At 43.6% G+C, this 13,865-nt stretch overlaps 19 non-coding genes across 19 annotated transcripts; 7 read left to right on the forward strand and 12 right to left on the reverse strand.

Annotated features, from left to right (window-relative positions):
* The first annotated feature begins 245 nt into the window (after nucleotides 1-245).
* Nucleotides 246-318, forward strand: TRNAM-CAU (transfer RNA methionine (anticodon CAU)). The gene has a single exon. It is a non-coding gene; the product is annotated as a tRNA-Met (tRNA).
* Nucleotides 319-763: 445 nt separating this feature from the next.
* On the reverse strand, nucleotides 764-849 carry TRNAY-GUA (transfer RNA tyrosine (anticodon GUA)). Its single transcript is given in 2 exon segments — nucleotides 764-799; nucleotides 813-849. It is a non-coding gene; the product is annotated as a tRNA-Tyr (tRNA).
* A 786-nt stretch (nucleotides 850-1,635) lies between these two features.
* On the reverse strand, nucleotides 1,636-1,707 carry TRNAA-AGC (transfer RNA alanine (anticodon AGC)). Its single transcript has one exon. It is a non-coding gene; the product is annotated as a tRNA-Ala (tRNA).
* A 674-nt stretch (nucleotides 1,708-2,381) lies between these two features.
* On the forward strand, nucleotides 2,382-2,454 carry TRNAM-CAU (transfer RNA methionine (anticodon CAU)). Its single transcript has one exon. It is a non-coding gene; the product is annotated as a tRNA-Met (tRNA).
* Nucleotides 2,455-2,899: 445 nt separating this feature from the next.
* On the reverse strand, nucleotides 2,900-2,985 carry TRNAY-GUA (transfer RNA tyrosine (anticodon GUA)). The gene is given in 2 exon segments: nucleotides 2,900-2,935; nucleotides 2,949-2,985. It is a non-coding gene; the product is annotated as a tRNA-Tyr (tRNA).
* A 1,530-nt stretch (nucleotides 2,986-4,515) lies between these two features.
* TRNAM-CAU (transfer RNA methionine (anticodon CAU)) lies at nucleotides 4,516-4,589 on the forward strand. The gene has a single exon. It is a non-coding gene; the product is annotated as a tRNA-Met (tRNA).
* Nucleotides 4,590-5,032: 443 nt separating this feature from the next.
* On the reverse strand, nucleotides 5,033-5,118 carry TRNAY-GUA (transfer RNA tyrosine (anticodon GUA)). Its single transcript is given in 2 exon segments — nucleotides 5,033-5,068; nucleotides 5,082-5,118. It is a non-coding gene; the product is annotated as a tRNA-Tyr (tRNA).
* A 786-nt stretch (nucleotides 5,119-5,904) lies between these two features.
* On the reverse strand, nucleotides 5,905-5,976 carry TRNAA-AGC (transfer RNA alanine (anticodon AGC)). Its single transcript has one exon. It is a non-coding gene; the product is annotated as a tRNA-Ala (tRNA).
* Nucleotides 5,977-6,650: 674 nt separating this feature from the next.
* TRNAM-CAU (transfer RNA methionine (anticodon CAU)) lies at nucleotides 6,651-6,723 on the forward strand. Its single transcript has one exon. It is a non-coding gene; the product is annotated as a tRNA-Met (tRNA).
* A 445-nt stretch (nucleotides 6,724-7,168) lies between these two features.
* Nucleotides 7,169-7,254, reverse strand: TRNAY-GUA (transfer RNA tyrosine (anticodon GUA)). Its single transcript is given in 2 exon segments — nucleotides 7,169-7,204; nucleotides 7,218-7,254. It is a non-coding gene; the product is annotated as a tRNA-Tyr (tRNA).
* Nucleotides 7,255-8,040: 786 nt separating this feature from the next.
* On the reverse strand, nucleotides 8,041-8,112 carry TRNAA-AGC (transfer RNA alanine (anticodon AGC)). Its single transcript has one exon. It is a non-coding gene; the product is annotated as a tRNA-Ala (tRNA).
* Nucleotides 8,113-8,786: 674 nt separating this feature from the next.
* On the forward strand, nucleotides 8,787-8,859 carry TRNAM-CAU (transfer RNA methionine (anticodon CAU)). Its single transcript has one exon. It is a non-coding gene; the product is annotated as a tRNA-Met (tRNA).
* A 445-nt stretch (nucleotides 8,860-9,304) lies between these two features.
* TRNAY-GUA (transfer RNA tyrosine (anticodon GUA)) lies at nucleotides 9,305-9,390 on the reverse strand. The gene is given in 2 exon segments: nucleotides 9,305-9,340; nucleotides 9,354-9,390. It is a non-coding gene; the product is annotated as a tRNA-Tyr (tRNA).
* Nucleotides 9,391-10,176: 786 nt separating this feature from the next.
* Nucleotides 10,177-10,248, reverse strand: TRNAA-AGC (transfer RNA alanine (anticodon AGC)). Its single transcript has one exon. It is a non-coding gene; the product is annotated as a tRNA-Ala (tRNA).
* Nucleotides 10,249-10,922: 674 nt separating this feature from the next.
* Nucleotides 10,923-10,995, forward strand: TRNAM-CAU (transfer RNA methionine (anticodon CAU)). Its single transcript has one exon. It is a non-coding gene; the product is annotated as a tRNA-Met (tRNA).
* Nucleotides 10,996-11,440: 445 nt separating this feature from the next.
* TRNAY-GUA (transfer RNA tyrosine (anticodon GUA)) lies at nucleotides 11,441-11,526 on the reverse strand. Its single transcript is given in 2 exon segments — nucleotides 11,441-11,476; nucleotides 11,490-11,526. It is a non-coding gene; the product is annotated as a tRNA-Tyr (tRNA).
* A 786-nt stretch (nucleotides 11,527-12,312) lies between these two features.
* TRNAA-AGC (transfer RNA alanine (anticodon AGC)) lies at nucleotides 12,313-12,384 on the reverse strand. The gene has a single exon. It is a non-coding gene; the product is annotated as a tRNA-Ala (tRNA).
* A 674-nt stretch (nucleotides 12,385-13,058) lies between these two features.
* TRNAM-CAU (transfer RNA methionine (anticodon CAU)) lies at nucleotides 13,059-13,131 on the forward strand. Its single transcript has one exon. It is a non-coding gene; the product is annotated as a tRNA-Met (tRNA).
* A 445-nt stretch (nucleotides 13,132-13,576) lies between these two features.
* On the reverse strand, nucleotides 13,577-13,662 carry TRNAY-GUA (transfer RNA tyrosine (anticodon GUA)). Its single transcript is given in 2 exon segments — nucleotides 13,577-13,612; nucleotides 13,626-13,662. It is a non-coding gene; the product is annotated as a tRNA-Tyr (tRNA).
* Between the last annotated feature and the right edge of the window lie 203 nt (nucleotides 13,663-13,865).

The following is a 13,865-nucleotide window of genomic DNA, read 5'->3' on the forward strand; positions in this document are numbered from 1 at the left end:
GGAGGAAAAAATGGCACGATCTTTCTTAGAGAGGTGAATGGTATGCCCTGATTTCTTTTGCATGGCTAAATGTATGGGGTGTGGGTTTAAGCACTGGGAAAGAGCAGTCTTCTGACCATTATAACTGCAGACGATTTTAATCCAGCGAGGCAACCGAAGTGTATTGATATTCCAACATGAGAACAGCATTTTTGCTACCTTCCCTCTTCATGGTGTGTAGACGCATTTGTTAGCGGTTTCAAGCAGCCTTCTTAGCGCAGTAGGCAGCGCGTCAGTCTCATAATCTGAAGGTCCTGAGTTCGATCCTCAGAGAGGGCATTGCAGTGTTTCTTTTGTCAAGAGAAACATCTCAGATTTTCTCGAAATCTGTAAACTATTCCTCCACATTGCATCTTGCTCAGTTTTAAGGAGTTGGTGTCTTTGTAGATTCCCTCTTTCATATCCATGGCCACTCATTGTAGGTGAGTTTTAGCTGGTTCGGCTGCCGAAACATCTACCTTGGTACAATGAAACTGGAAGTCTTCCAAGTGCCTTCATATATTTAGTCAAGGCTTTGGAATGAATTCTGATCTGCAGGTCCTTGTTTATTTCTCTTCCAACATCCCTCAGAAATGACTATGTGGTCAATTTCATTGGAAAGCAGAAGAAGTCTACCCTTCTGTCCTAGCATTTATTTGGAGCTAGGGAAATGTTTCTCAATCAGAGGGGCACATAATGTTTTAACAAGAGAGAAAGCAGCTATGGAAAACAAAAAAGGGGAAACTCCTCCGAGCCGGATTTGAACCAGCGACCTAAGGATTTCTGTTTCTCCACTACAGTCCTCCGCTCTCCCAACTGAGCTATCGGAGGATTAGGCAGTACAGCTTTCCATGCTGCATTCATCTTTCTTTCAATAATGGTTGCGGCGGGAGTGGGCTGGGAGTACTGCAGTCTAATCTTGAAAATCATGAATATGACCTGCAGCTTGCTCTACAAATTGCCACTTCCTAGAGTGCATTCTCAGCTACATCTTATCACCATAAAGGGGGACTGCTTACCTACCTGAATGTGCTGTGCTGGCGTGAAGGAAAGCAGGGGACCTAGAATTAGAAATCCTACAGAAAGGAGTTTTCCTGAAAGGGCATGGGGCCGAGGAATCCACAGCCCTTTGGAAGCATTTCTGGCAAAAGGATGACAGCATGGGAACATGAAGGAAAGGACAGAAAGTTAGGAGAGTCATTACTCCGTACGGAGCATGAAGAACATGCATTTTTAATGCTTCTGTGAAAGGAACTGGAAAAGCAAAACCAGTAGATTAATGGACCATTCAGAAGGGATTAGGATGAAGAAAACATTCTGTTTTTCTTAAACCTTCTGGTAAGAGTCTCTGGTTTAGAGGAAGAATTCAAATAAATGACCAAGACAGCTGTGCCCGTTTTCTATACTAAGAATGCCAAGATAAATCACCACTTTGGTTTCTTATGGAAGCAAGATTATTTTTTTCTATAAACACGGGAAATGAGATAGCCCCATTTCAAAAGGTTTTGCAAGGCGAAGAAAGTGGGGTTCTGGCACCAGCTGCATGACATCTCACTTCCTTACTCATGATGCCAGCCTAGCTATCTGTCAAAAGGCAAGATTAGCATGGCGAAAAGCTGGAGATGCCGGGGATTGAACCCGGGGCCTCATACATGCTAAGCATGCGCTCTACCACTGAGCTACATCCCCACATCCTGTAGAGGGAGACCTTGCTCCACGCATGGAAACCTGGAATTCTATTGAATGTACATTCACCACATATGACACTGGAATGGGAAGCGTCAGGTGTGGAATTCCATATGATTTACAGCTGGATTTTCTAGCACCGTTTTTTATGGAATAAGGTTGACTCTAGAATGAATAATTCCCCACACACAACAGCTAGATGCAATCGAAAAAAGCCAGAGTATTCAAGGCAACTGGTTCAGGATACATCAAAGAAGGATATGGTTGAGTGCTGTTTCCACATCTTGTGAGATGACTTAAGGTACCCCTGCTCTTTTTGCAGGACACACAGCTATGTTACATTAGCATGTACAGTGTTGAGATCTAGATGCATCTACGGCTAGGGGCGGCATGTTAATTCTGGGTTTTAGTCCATTTCATTCTCAGTTATGTGGAGGAAAAAATGGCACGATCTTTCTTAGAGAGGTGAATGGTATGCCCTGATTTCTTTTGCATGGCTAAATGTATGGGGTGTGGGTTTAAGCACTGGGAAAGAGCAGTCTTCTGACCATTATAACTGCAGACGATTTTAATCCAGCGAGGCAACCGAAGTGTATTGATATTCCAACATGAGAACAGCATTTTTGCTACCTTCCCTCTTCATGGTGTGTAGACGCATTTGTTAGCGGTTTCAAGCAGCCTTCTTAGCGCAGTAGGCAGCGCGTCAGTCTCATAATCTGAAGGTCCTGAGTTCGATCCTCAGAGAGGGCATTGCAGTGTTTCTTTTGTCAAGAGAAACATCTCAGATTTTCTCCAAATCTGTAAACTATTCCTCCACATTGCATCTTGCTCAGTTTTAAGGAGTTGGTGTCTTTGTAGATTCCCTCTTTCATATCCATGGCCACTCATTGTAGGTGAGTTTTAGCTGGTTCGGCTGCCGAAACATCTACCTTGGTACAATGAAACTGGAAGTCTTCCAAGTGCCTTCATATATTTAGTCAAGGCTTTGGAATGAATTCTGATCTGCAGGTCCTTGTTTATTTCTCTTCCAACATCCCTCAGAAATGACTATGTGGTCAATTTCATTGGAAAGCAGAAGAAGTCTACCCTTCTGTCCTAGCATTTATTTGGAGCTAGGGAAATGTTTCTCAATCAGAGGGGCACATAATGTTTTAACAAGAGAGAAAGCAGCTATGGAAAACAAAAAAGGGGAAACTCCTCCGAGCCGGATTTGAACCAGCGACCTAAGGATTTCTGTTTCTCCACTACAGTCCTCCGCTCTCCCAACTGAGCTATCGGAGGATTAGGCAGTACAGCTTTCCATGCTGCATTCATCTTTCTTTCAATAATGGTTGCGGCGGGAGTGGGCTGGGAGTACTGCAGTCTAATCTTGAAAATCATGAATATGACCTGAGCTTGCTCTACAAATTGCCACTTCCTAGAGGTGCATTCTCAGCTACATCTTATCACCATAAAGGGGGACTGCTTACCTACCTGAATGTGCTGTGCTGGCGTGAAGAAAGCAGGGGACCTAGAATTAGAAATCCTACAGAAAGGAGTTTTCCTGAAAGGGCATGGGGCCGAGGAATCCACAGCCCTTTGGAAGCATTTCTGGCAAAAAGATGACAGCATGGGATCATGAAGGAAAGGACAGAAAGTTAGGAGAGTCATTACTCCGTACGGAGCATGAAGAACATGCATTTTTAATGCTTCTGTGAAAGGAACTGGAAAAGCAAAACCAGTAGATTAATGGACCATTCAGAAGGGATTAGGATGAAGAAAACATTCTGTTTTTCTTAAACCTTCTGGTAAGAGTCTCTGGTTTAGAGGAAGAATTCAATAAATGACCAAGACAGCTGTGCCCGTTTTCTATACTAAGAATGACAAGATAAATCACCACTTTGGTTTCTTATGGAAGCAAGATTATTTTTTTCTATAAACACGGGAAATGAGATAGCCCCATTTCAAAAGGTTTTGCAAGGCGAAGAAGTGGTGGTTCTGGCACCAGCTGCATGACATCTCACTTCCTTACTCATGATGCCAGCCTAGCTATCTGTCAAAGGCAAGATTAGCATGGCGAAAAGCTGAGATGCCGGGGATTGAACCCGGGGCCTCATACATGCTAAGCATGCGCTCTACCACTGAGCTACATCCCCACATCCTGTAGAGGGAGACCTTGCTCCACGCATGGGAAACCTGGAATTCTATTGAATGTACATTCACCACATATGACACTGAATGGGAAGCGTCAGGTGTGGAATTCCATATGATTTACAGCTGGATTTTCTAGCACCGTTTTTTATGGAATAAGGTTGACTCTAGAATGAATAATTCCCCACACACAACAGCTAGATGCAATCGAAAAAAGCCAGAGTATTCAAGGCAACTGGTTCAGGATACATCAAGAAGGATATGGTTGAGTGCTGTTTCCACATCTTGTGAGATGACTTAAGGTACCCCTGCTCTTTTTGCAGGTCACACAGCTATGTTACATTAGCATGTACAGTGTTGAGATCTAGATGCATCTACGGCTAGGGGCGGCATGTTAATTCTGGGTTTTAGTCCATTTCATTCTCAGTATGTGGAGGAAAAAATTGGCACGATCTTTCTTAGAGAGGTGAATGGTATGCCCTGATTTCTTTTGCATGGCTAAATGTATGGGGTGTGGGTTTAAGCACTGGGAAGAGCAGTCTTCTGACCATTATAAACTGCAGACGATTTTAATCCAGCGAGGCAACCGAATAGAGTATTGATATTCCAACATGAGAACAGCATTTTTGCTACCTTCCCTCTCTCATGGTGTGTAGACGCATTTGTTAGCGGTTTCAAGCAGCCTTCTTAGCGCAGTAGGCAGCGCGTCAGTCTCATAATCTGAAGGTCCTGAGTTCGATCCTCATGAGAGGGCATTGCAGTGTTTCTTTTGTCAAGAGAAACATCTCAGATTTTCTCCAAACTGTAAACTATTCCTCCACATTGCATCTTGCTCAGTTTAAGGAGTTGGTGTCTTTGTAGATTCCCTCTTTCATATCCATGGCCACTCATTGTAGGTGAGTTTTAGCTGGTTCGGCTGCCGAAACATCTACCTTGGTACAATGAAACTGGAAGTCTTCCAAGTGCCTTCATATATTTAGTCAAGGCTTTGGAATGAATTCTGATCTGCAGGTCCTTGTTTATTTCTCTTCCAACATCCCTCAGAAATGACTATGTGGTCAATTTCATTGGAAAGCAGAAGAAGTCTACCCTTCTGTCCTAGCATTTATTTGGAGCTAGGGAAATGTTTCTCAATCAGAGGGGCACATAATGTTTTAACAAGAGAGAAAGCAGCTATGGAAAACAAAAAAGGGGAAACTCCTCCGAGCCGGATTTGAACCAGCGACCTAAGGATTTCTGTTTCTCCACTACAGTCCTCCGCTCTCCCAACTGAGCTATCGGAGGATTAGGCAGTACAGCTTTCCATGCTGCATTCATCTTTCTTTCAATAATGGTTGCGGCGGGAGTGGGGTGGGAGTACTGCAGTCTAATCTTGAAAATCATGAATATGACCTGCAGCTTGCTCTACAAATTGCCACTTCCTAGAGTGCATTCTCAGCTACATCTTATCACCATAAAGGGGGACTGCTTACCTACCTGAATGTGCTGTGCTGGCGTGAAGGAAAGCAGGGGACCTAGAATTAGAAATCCTACAGAAAGGAGTTTTCCTGAAAGGGCATGGGGCCGAGGAATCCACAGCCCTTTGGAAGCATTTCTGGCAAAAGGATGACAGCATGGGAACATGAAGGAAAGGACAGAAAGTTAGGAGAGTCATTACTCCGTACGGAGCATGAAGAACATGCATTTTTAATGCTTCTGTGAAAGGAACTGGAAAAGCAAAACCAGTAGATTAATGGACCATTCAGAAGGGATTAGGATGAAGAAAACATTCTGTTTTTCTTAAACCTTCTGGTAAGAGTCTCTGGTTTAGAGGAAGAATTCAAATAAATGACCAAGACAGCTGTGCCCGTTTTCTATACTAAGAATGCCAAGATAAATCACCACTTTGGTTTCTTATGGAAGCAAGATTATTTTTTTCTATAAACACGGGAAATGAGATAGCCCCATTTCAAAAGGTTTTGCAAGGCGAAGAAAGTGGGGTTCTGGCACCAGCTGCATGACATCTCACTTCCTTACTCATGATGCCACCCTAGCTATCTGTCAAAAGGCAAGATTAGCATGGCGAAAAGCTGGAGATGCCGGGGATTGAACCCGGGGCCTCATACATGCTAAGCATGCGCTCTACCACTGAGCTACATCCCCACATCCTGTAGAGGGAGACCTTGCTCCACGCATGGAAACCTGGAATTCTATTGAATGTACATTCACCACATATGACACTGGAATGGGAAGCGTCAGGTGTGGAATTCCATATGATTTACAGCTGGATTTTCTAGCACCGTTTTTTATGGAATAAGGTTGACTCTAGAATGAATAATTCCCCACACACAACAGCTAGATGCAATCGAAAAAAGCCAGAGTATTCAAGGCAACTGGTTCAGGATACATCAAAGAAGGATATGGTTGAGTGCTGTTTCCACATCTTGTGAGATGACTTAAGGTACCCCTGCTCTTTTTGCAGGACACACAGCTATGTTACATTAGCATGTACAGTGTTGAGATCTAGATGCATCTACGGCTAGGGGCGGCATGTTAATTCTGGGTTTTAGTCCATTTCATTCTCAGTTATGTGGAGGAAAAAATGGCACGATCTTTCTTAGAGAGGTGAATGGTATGCCCTGATTTCTTTTGCATGGCTAAATGTATGGGGTGTGGGTTTAAGCACTGGGAAAGAGCAGTCTTCTGACCATTATAACTGCAGACGATTTTAATCCAGCGAGGCAACCGAAGTGTATTGATATTCCAACATGAGAACAGCATTTTTGCTACCTTCCCTCTTCATGGTGTGTAGACGCATTTGTTAGCGGTTTCAAGCAGCCTTCTTAGCGCAGTAGGCAGCGCGTCAGTCTCATAATCTGAAGGTCCTGAGTTCGATCCTCAGAGAGGGCATTGCAGTGTTTCTTTTGTCAAGAGAAACATCTCAGATTTTCTCCAAATCTGTAAACTATTCCTCCACATTGCATCTTGCTCAGTTTTAAGGAGTTGGTGTCTTTGTAGATTCCCTCTTTCATATCCATGGCCACTCATTGTAGGTGAGTTTTAGCTGGTTCGGCTGCCGAAACATCTACCTTGGTACAATGAAACTGGAAGTCTTCCAAGTGCCTTCATATATTTAGTCAAGGCTTTGGAATGAATTCTGATCTGCAGGTCCTTGTTTATTTCTCTTCCAACATCCCTCAGAAATGACTATGTGGTCAATTTCATTGGAAAGCAGAAGAAGTCTACCCTTCTGTCCTAGCATTTATTTGGAGCTAGGGAAATGTTTCTCAATCAGAGGGGCACATAATGTTTTAACAAGAGAGAAAGCAGCTATGGAAAACAAAAAAGGGGAAACTCCTCCGAGCCGGATTTGAACCAGCGACCTAAGGATTTCTGTTTCTCCACTACAGTCCTCCGCTCTCCCAACTGAGCTATCGGAGGATTAGGCAGTACAGCTTTCCATGCTGCATTCATCTTTCTTTCAATAATGGTTGCGGCGGGAGTGGGGTGGGAGTACTGCAGTCTAATCTTGAAAATCATGAATATGACCTGCAGCTTGCTCTACAAATTGCCACTTCCTAGAGTGCATTCTCAGCTACATCTTATCACCATAAAGGGGGACTGCTTACCTACCTGAATGTGCTGTGCTGGCGTGAAGGAAAGCAGGGGACCTAGAATTAGAAATCCTACAGAAAGGAGTTTTCCTGAAAGGGCATGGGGCCGAGGAATCCACAGCCCTTTGGAAGCATTTCTGGCAAAAGGATGACAGCATGGGAACATGAAGGAAAGGACAGAAAGTTAGGAGAGTCATTACTCCGTACGGAGCATGAAGAACATGCATTTTTAATGCTTCTGTGAAAGGAACTGGAAAAGCAAAACCAGTAGATTAATGGACCATTCAGAAGGGATTAGGATGAAGAAAACATTCTGTTTTTCTTAAACCTTCTGGTAAGAGTCTCTGGTTTAGAGGAAGAATTCAAATAAATGACCAAGACAGCTGTGCCCGTTTTCTATACTAAGAATGCCAAGATAAATCACCACTTTGGTTTCTTATGGAAGCAAGATTATTTTTTTCTATAAACACGGGAAATGAGATAGCCCCATTTCAAAAGGTTTTGCAAGGCGAAGAAAGTGGGGTTCTGGCACCAGCTGCATGACATCTCACTTCCTTACTCATGATGCCAGCCTAGCTATCTGTCAAAAGGCAAGATTAGCATGGCGAAAAGCTGGAGATGCCGGGGATTGAACCCGGGGCCTCATACATGCTAAGCATGCGCTCTACCACTGAGCTACATCCCCACATCCTGTAGAGGGAGACCTTGCTCCACGCATGGAAACCTGGAATTCTATTGAATGTACATTCACCACATATGACACTGGAATGGGAAGCGTCAGGTGTGGAATTCCATATGATTTACAGCTGGATTTTCTAGCACCGTTTTTTATGGAATAAGGTTGACTCTAGAATGAATAATTCCCCACACACAACAGCTAGATGCAATCGAAAAAAGCCAGAGTATTCAAGGCAACTGGTTCAGGATACATCAAAGAAGGATATGGTTGAGTGCTGTTTCCACATCTTGTGAGATGACTTAAGGTACCCCTGCTCTTTTTGCAGGACACACAGCTATGTTACATTAGCATGTACAGTGTTGAGATCTAGATGCATCTACGGCTAGGGGCGGCATGTTAATTCTGGGTTTTAGTCCATTTCATTCTCAGTTATGTGGAGGAAAAAATGGCACGATCTTTCTTAGAGAGGTGAATGGTATGCCCTGATTTCTTTTGCATGGCTAAATGTATGGGGTGTGGGTTTAAGCACTGGGAAAGAGCAGTCTTCTGACCATTATAACTGCAGACGATTTTAATCCAGCGAGGCAACCGAAGTGTATTGATATTCCAACATGAGAACAGCATTTTTGCTACCTTCCCTCTTCATGGTGTGTAGACGCATTTGTTAGCGGTTTCAAGCAGCCTTCTTAGCGCAGTAGGCAGCGCGTCAGTCTCATAATCTGAAGGTCCTGAGTTCGATCCTCAGAGAGGGCATTGCAGTGTTTCTTTTGTCAAGAGAAACATCTCAGATTTTCTCCAAATCTGTAAACTATTCCTCCACATTGCATCTTGCTCAGTTTTAAGGAGTTGGTGTCTTTGTAGATTCCCTCTTTCATATCCATGGCCACTCATTGTAGGTGAGTTTTAGCTGGTTCGGCTGCCGAAACATCTACCTTGGTACAATGAAACTGGAAGTCTTCCAAGTGCCTTCATATATTTAGTCAAGGCTTTGGAATGAATTCTGATCTGCAGGTCCTTGTTTATTTCTCTTCCAACATCCCTCAGAAATGACTATGTGGTCAATTTCATTGGAAAGCAGAAGAAGTCTACCCTTCTGTCCTAGCATTTATTTGGAGCTAGGGAAATGTTTCTCAATCAGAGGGGCACATAATGTTTTAACAAGAGAGAAAGCAGCTATGGAAAACAAAAAAGGGGAAACTCCTCCGAGCCGGATTTGAACCAGCGACCTAAGGATTTCTGTTTCTCCACTACAGTCCTCCGCTCTCCCAACTGAGCTATCGGAGGATTAGGCAGTACAGCTTTCCATGCTGCATTCATCTTTCTTTCAATAATGGTTGCGGCGGGAGTGGGGTGGGAGTACTGCAGTCTAATCTTGAAAATCATGAATATGACCTGCAGCTTGCTCTACAAATTGCCACTTCCTAGAGTGCATTCTCAGCTACATCTTATCACCATAAAGGGGGACTGCTTACCTACCTGAATGTGCTGTGCTGGCGTGAAGGAAAGCAGGGGACCTAGAATTAGAAATCCTACAGAAAGGAGTTTTCCTGAAAGGGCATGGGGCCGAGGAATCCACAGCCCTTTGGAAGCATTTCTGGCAAAAGGATGACAGCATGGGAACATGAAGGAAAGGACAGAAAGTTAGGAGAGTCATTACTCCGTACGGAGCATGAAGAACATGCATTTTTAATGCTTCTGTGAAAGGAACTGGAAAAGCAAAACCAGTAGATTAATGGACCATTCAGAAGGGATTAGGATGAAGAAAACATTCTGTTTTTCTTAAACCTTCTGGTAAGAGTCTCTGGTTTAGAGGAAGAATTCAAATAAATGACCAAGACAGCTGTGCCCGTTTTCTATACTAAGAATGCCAAGATAAATCACCACTTTGGTTTCTTATGGAAGCAAGATTATTTTTTTCTATAAACACGGGAAATGAGATAGCCCCATTTCAAAAGGTTTTGCAAGGCGAAGAAAGTGGGGTTCTGGCATCAGCTGCATGACATCTCACTTCCTTACTCATGATGCCACCCTAGCTATCTGTCAAAAGGCAAGATTAGCATGGCGAAAAGCTGGAGATGCCGGGGATTGAACCCGGGGCCTCATACATGCTAAGCATGCGCTCTACCACTGAGCTACATCCCCACATCCTGTAGAGGGAGACCTTGCTCCACGCATGGAAACCTGGAATTCTATTGAATGTACATTCACCACATATGACACTGGAATGGGAAGCGTCAGGTGTGGAATTCCATATGATTTACAGCTGGATTTTCTAGCACCGTTTTTTATGGAATAAGGTTGACTCTAGAATGAATAATTCCCCACACACAACAGCTAGATGCAATCGAAAAAAGCCAGAGTATTCAAGGCAACTGGTTCAGGATACATCAAAGAAGGATATGGTTGAGTGCTGTTTCCACATCTTGTGAGATGACTTAAGGTACCCCTGCTCTTTTTGCAGGACACACAGCTATGTTACATTAGCATGTACAGTGTTGAGATCTAGATGCATCTACGGCTAGGGGCGGCATGTTAATTCTGGGTTTTAGTCCATTTCATTCTCAGTTATGTGGAGGAAAAAATGGCACGATCTTTCTTAGAGAGGTGAATGGTATGCCCTGATTTCTTTTGCATGGCTAAATGTATGGGGTGTGGGTTTAAGCACTGGGAAAGAGCAGTCTTCTGACCATTATAACTGCAGACGATTTTAATCCAGCGAGGCAACCGAAGTGTATTGATATTCCAACATGAGAACAGCATTTTTGCTACCTTCCCTCTTCATGGTGTGTAGACGCATTTGTTAGCGGTTTCAAGCAGCCTTCTTAGCGCAGTAGGCAGCGCGTCAGTCTCATAATCTGAAGGTCCTGAGTTCGATCCTCAGAGAGGGCATTGCAGTGTTTCTTTTGTCAAGAGAAACATCTCAGATTTTCTCCAAATCTGTAAACTATTCCTCCACATTGCATCTTGCTCAGTTTTAAGGAGTTGGTGTCTTTGTAGATTCCCTCTTTCATATCCATGGCCACTCATTGTAGGTGAGTTTTAGCTGGTTCGGCTGCCGAAACATCTACCTTGGTACAATGAAACTGGAAGTCTTCCAAGTGCCTTCATATATTTAGTCAAGGCTTTGGAATGAATTCTGATCTGCAGGTCCTTGTTTATTTCTCTTCCAACATCCCTCAGAAATGACTATGTGGTCAATTTCATTGGAAAGCAGAAGAAGTCTACCCTTCTGTCCTAGCATTTATTTGGAGCTAGGGAAATGTTTCTCAATCAGAGGGGCACATAATGTTTTAACAAGAGAGAAAGCAGCTATGGAAAACAAAAAAGGGGAAACTCCTCCGAGCCGGATTTGAACCAGCGACCTAAGGATTTCTGTTTCTCCACTACAGTCCTCCGCTCTCCCAACTGAGCTATCGGAGGATTAGGCAGTACAGCTTTCCATGCTGCATTCATCTTTCTTTCAATAATGGTTGCGGCGGGAGTGGGGTGGGAGTACTGCAGTCTAATCTTGAAAATCATGAATATGACCTGCAGCTTGCTCTACAAATTGCCACTTCCTAGAGTGCATTCTCAGCTACATCTTATCACCATAAAGGGGGACTGCTTACCTACCTGAATGTGCTGTGCTGGCGTGAAGGAAAGCAGGGGACCTAGAATTAGAAATCCTACAGAAAGGAGTTTTCCTGAAAGGGCATGGGGCCGAGGAATCCACAGCCCTTTGGAAGCATTTCTGGCAAAAGGATGACAGCATGGGAACATGAAGGAAAGGACAGAAAGTTAGGAGAGTCATTACTCCGTACGGAGCATGAAGAACATGCATTTTTAATGCTTCTGTGAAAGGAACTGGAAAAGCAAAACCAGTAGATTAATGGACCATTCAGAAGGGATTAGGATGAAGAAAACATTCTGTTTTTCTTAAACCTTCTGGTAAGAGTCTCTGGTTTAGAGGAAGAATTCAAATAAATGACCAAGACAGCTGTGCCCGTTTTCTATACTAAGAATGCCAAGATAAATCACCACTTTGGTTTCTTATGGAAGCAAGATTATTTTTTTCTATAAACACGGGAAATGAGATAGCCCCATTTCAAAAGGTTTTGCAAGGCGAAGAAAGTGGGGTTCTGGCACCAGCTGCATGACATCTCACTTCCTTACTCATGATGCCAGCCTAGCTATCTGTCAAAAGGCAAGATTAGCATGGCGAAAAGCTGGAGATGCCGGGGATTGAACCCGGGGCCTCATACATGCTAAGCATGCGCTCTACCACTGAGCTACATCCCCACATCCTGTAGAGGGAGACCTTGCTCCACGCATGGAAACCTGGAATTCTATTGAATGTACATTCACCACATATGACACTGGAATGGGAAGCGTCAGGTGTGGAATTCCATATGATTTACAGCTGGATTTTCTAGCACCGTTTTTTATGGAATAAGGTTGACTCTAGAATGAATAATTCCCCACACACAACAGCTAGATGCAATCGAAAAAAGCCAGAGTATTCAAGGCAACTGGTTCAGGATACATCAAAGAAGGATATGGTTGAGTGCTGTTTCCACATCTTGTGAGATGACTTAAGGTACCCCTGCTCTTTTTGCAGGACACACAGCTATGTTACATTAGCATGTACAGTGTTGAGATCTAGATGCATCTACGGCTAGGGGCGGCATGTTAATTCTGGGTTTTAGTCCATTTCATTCTCAGTTATGTGGAGGAAAAAATGGCACGATCTTTCTTAGAGAGGTGAATGGTATGCCCTGATTTCTTTTGCATGGCTAAATGTATGGGGTGTGGGTTTAAGCACTGGGAAAGAGCAGTCTTCTGACCATTATAACTGCAGACGATTTTAATCCAGCGAGGCAACCGAAGTGTATTGATATTCCAACATGAGAACAGCATTTTTGCTACCTTCCCTCTTCATGGTGTGTAGACGCATTTGTTAGCGGTTTCAAGCAGCCTTCTTAGCGCAGTAGGCAGCGCGTCAGTCTCATAATCTGAAGGTCCTGAGTTCGATCCTCAGAGAGGGCATTGCAGTGTTTCTTTTGTCAAGAGAAACATCTCAGATTTTCTCCAAATCTGTAAACTATTCCTCCACATTGCATCTTGCTCAGTTTTAAGGAGTTGGTGTCTTTGTAGATTCCCTCTTTCATATCCATGGCCACTCATTGTAGGTGAGTTTTAGCTGGTTCGGCTGCCGAAACATCTACCTTGGTACAATGAAACTGGAAGTCTTCCAAGTGCCTTCATATATTTAGTCAAGGCTTTGGAATGAATTCTGATCTGCAGGTCCTTGTTTATTTCTCTTCCAACATCCCTCAGAAATGACTATGTGGTCAATTTCATTGGAAAGCAGAAGAAGTCTACCCTTCTGTCCTAGCATTTATTTGGAGCTAGGGAAATGTTTCTCAATCAGAGGGGCACATAATGTTTTAACAAGAGAGAAAGCAGCTATGGAAAACAAAAAAGGGGAAACTCCTCCGAGCCGGATTTGAACCAGCGACCTAAGGATTTCTGTTTCTCCACTACAGTCCTCCGCTCTCCCAACTGAGCTATCGGAGGATTAGGCAGTACAGCTTTCCATGCTGCATTCATCTTTCTTTCAATAATGGTTGCGGCGGGAGTGGGGTGGGAGTACTGCAGTCTAATCTTGAAAATCATGAATATGACCTGCAGCTTGCTCTACAAATTGCCACTTCCTAGAGTGCATTCTCAGCTACATCTTATCACCATAAAGGGGGACTGCTTACCTACCTGAATGTGCT

The sequence above is a fragment of the Pleurodeles waltl genome, unplaced genomic scaffold (genome assembly GCF_031143425.1).
Source record: "Pleurodeles waltl isolate 20211129_DDA unplaced genomic scaffold, aPleWal1.hap1.20221129 scaffold_107, whole genome shotgun sequence".
NCBI lineage: Eukaryota > Metazoa > Chordata > Amphibia > Caudata > Salamandridae > Pleurodeles > Pleurodeles waltl.